This window comes from Danio rerio, chromosome 21 (assembly GCF_052040795.2).
Source record: "Danio rerio strain M-AB ecotype USA chromosome 21, GRCz13ab, whole genome shotgun sequence".
Lineage (NCBI taxonomy): Eukaryota > Metazoa > Chordata > Actinopteri > Cypriniformes > Danionidae > Danio > Danio rerio.
This window is the reverse complement of record NC_141041.1, coordinates 39893681-39897182: the sequence shown is the minus strand read 5'-3', so window position 1 is coordinate 39897182 and position 3502 is coordinate 39893681. Positions and strand designations below refer to the sequence as shown.

Genomic DNA, 3502 nt, shown 5'->3' with positions numbered 1-3502 from the left:
ATTGTATCTACGATTCTGTCAGATCTGTCATATTCGCATTGCATTTAACATAAAATGTGTGCAATACACCTTTAACCTCCTAGGGCTTAATGGCCACATACGTGGACAGCACATTTTAGCTCCTACACAGCAAATTCATCTGAGTTAAATTCTCGGTGTTGAAGCATTTCAGAGTAAAGTGTTGACGTTAAAGAGTTAGATTTTGATAAATGAATATAATAAGAGTTAGAATTGATTTTATTCAGTGCGAAATCAAGGAGTTATCTTTTCTACACTTGGTGGTGTTATTTCCAACATCCGGGAATTCATGCAGCCCCAGTCACTGAAGAATTTTCCAGACGCCATTTTCCATCTGAGGTTTAGAACAGCAACTGGTGAGTCAAACTACCTAAATGTTGGTATTTTACTGACTTTCTCTAAGGAAATACAGTTGTAAACATATTGTTAAGATATTCTCCATAACTTTAGAATGGAGTGACAATTTTAAACTTCTGCGGTTCATTCATGGTCGTTTGTGTATCTAGCTTAACTGCATTACTATTCACTTCTTTTCAAGAATGTTTTTATATATGCTCACGCATACATAGTGCATAAAAACATCAAATGTACATGTTCAACACATTTCTGTCACGCTTAATGCCATTTTGTGCGTTGTTACCCATCTGTAAAATAAAATCGACACTTCTCCTTTAATTCGAAGCAAACTAGCGAGGGAATCCCCGGAGCAGCCTAACCTTAGCCTACTCTGCCCGGATGCTAACGGCAACACAGGACGGTTTCCATAAGCTCTGGAGAGTTTCTAAAACATATCTGGTGAGTAAATGAACATATGCTTACTTGTAAAAGGCTTCCTGACTAAAACATATGATTGTTTGTTATTCGTGTACGTTAATTTGGTTGTTTTAAACACCGCGGCACTTTTAAACTGGTTCATTCGTGGCCGTCCATATACCGTTAGTTGATAGACTCGCGTGATAACGTACGCTTGAATTATATTAAGCGTTGACAACCATTAAAGTCGGAATGTTAACATTAATGTCTTTAAATGACCGCGTTTGCACTTTCTCAGACTTTTAAGGTTACAGAAGTCTCCCGGAAGTTGTGGGACTAACATTAACGTTATCCCGCAAATGCACAGAGACTCCCAGATGCCCAAGTAGATGCCCGCAAATGAATGATAATCTCCCGGAAATCGCGCGTCTCCCGCCCGGTCATTAAACAATTTGCACATCCCTCTCCACCGCATCCCTCCCAGCTCTTCAGGTACGTCGCGCGCAAGTCACCCACACCGCTCTTTAGGTACTTCGCGCGCAAGTCATCCCATTGTTCTTTAGGTACTCATTTCTCCCGCTACCTCCCGCAAATCAACTCTGTATCCCCCGAAAATTACTTTTCCCAACTCGGGATGTCTGACGTTAGTAAGTTAGGCTATTTCTGTAGTCAGGAACATCTTCAAGCTTTTTCTCCCGCATGATATTGTGCTTAAAACTATAGGCTAAACTTATGTACTGTACACAACATTTCCTTTTTATTAAAGACAATTTAGTGCGTTGTAAACAGCCACCTGTCTGTAAAATTAATCAACTGATTCATATTTGAGCAGCCTAATGATGATACAGGTTTGATTTGTAGATTTATTATCAATAATCAACATCTGAATCAAAAGATATCTGAAAAAGTGTGAGGCGTACTTTGTGATGTTCATCTCTCCTTTTTATCTGAAGGTTATGCATATGTGTTAGATACTAATTTTTTGTTGTTTTTTTAACAGCCACAGTTCTTTATACAATAACACAAGACCCTGTGACGGTGGCTGATTAGAGATGGATGATGTATTTCCAGAGTTGGTGAAATTACCAAGCACACCTTCTTGGTCATATGTGGTGAAAATAATGAAGGTATGTTTGATAAAGTTCTGTATTTGTTTCACAATAAGCTGAGAGGGTATTAGAGCATTAAAGAATAACAAATGACATGAAGGTGATAAGTTTTGTATTGTGGGTGAACTGTTACTTAAATAATGTTTTGCTCTGCTTTGCACTTTTCCTCTTCTGCTTATCCTAATATTTAGATTATATTTGGACCTGAAACATCTGCTAGACTCCAGGAAAGGTGGCGTCAATACTGGACCTGAAAGGGCCTAACAAGTTGAATCTGGTAAAGAAACACGCACGCACACACACACACACACACACACACACACACACACACACACGCACGCACACACACGCACACACACATGCACGCTTACAGAAAACTGTAAGTTTATGAATATTTTTTACACTGTGGCTAATATTTTGGGGAAGTCAGCATCACTAAATGATATAAAAGATTTTAAGCTCCTCTAAATTTTGCTCCAAGTGTTGTGTTAAATTGAGGATTCTGGACAGACAGCTGCCTGTTTTTCCAGTTCTACTCATAGTGGTTAACCTAATTGTTTTTGGAGATCCAACAATGATGTATGTGTTTTTTCTACTTTTCCATATCCTGTCACCTCAACCAGCTGGAAGAGTCAAGTTGTGGATCATCATGAAGATTTTCAAAAGGTGAGTTTAGATTTCTTGAATGTTTCATTTACTTTAAATGTTCTTTTAAATATATCATAGAATTTGATTGCAATTTGTTTTCAAACATTTTTCTTAGTCATGCTGGAGTCTTGAAGAGTTCTTAGATGAGCATCACCCTATATCCGTGCATCAGGAACCACCAGACGAGCAATCAGCAGCTACTACTGTACATCGTCATGGATAAAAAGGTCATCCTGTGGCTGGGAAGCACATCTTTCACAGGACATGCTTGATGAGATTTCCTAGCTCCAGTTTGTTTTCACACAAGTTTACAGCATTTATACCTTCATTTAAACTGCTGTGTTTGATATGGAGGACCAAGGAAACACCAGAAGTGAAAGATTTGCACGCCAAGTTGTTTAAAATGTAATTTCAGAAGAAAACTATGCGTTCAGAAGAAAACTATGAGTGACGATACTGTATATTGAACTTTCAAATGGCTCTGATGAAACATCAAGTTTGGACCAAAGGACTGAAACAGCCTTTTTGAGCACTGGTCATACATATTTTGTTGATACTGTCTGTACTAATAAAACATTTAAAGCATATTTGACATTGTTGCATTTTAAAAACTGAATGAATTGTTGAAGTGGTGAATGTTTTCAAATAAAATGTTTTTTATTTTGTAATTTACAGTCTATTTGACCTTTTTACCATATTTACACTCAAGAGAGTTGAATAAAATAACAATATATTACACCAGGCGGTGTTAAATATAGTTAAATTTTTTAACTCTGCCCAGAGTTAAAATTAACCCTTACTTCGGTGTCAATGTGCCAACCCTTTTGAAAGTGTTGATTTAACTCTGTTTTGAGTGGACCCCATGAGACACTTTCAAAGGGTTGAAATTAACACCCATAGAGTTGTTTTGGGTCCCCATCTTTTGCTGTGTAAGTGGCTATTTAAAATACTTTCAATATTTTATATTTTGTTTA

The 3502-nt window shown here is 37.4% G+C and overlaps 1 long non-coding RNA gene across 1 annotated transcript; it reads left to right on the top strand.

Annotated features, from left to right (window-relative positions):
- The first annotated feature begins 321 nt into the window (after positions 1-321).
- On the top strand, positions 322-3196 carry LOC147838920 (uncharacterized). Its single transcript, XR_015520582.1, has 6 exons — positions 322-374; positions 701-813; positions 1772-1898; positions 2072-2157; positions 2504-2546; positions 2644-3196. It is a non-coding gene; the product is annotated as an uncharacterized LOC147838920 (long non-coding RNA).
- Positions 3197-3502: the final 306 nt, after the last annotated feature.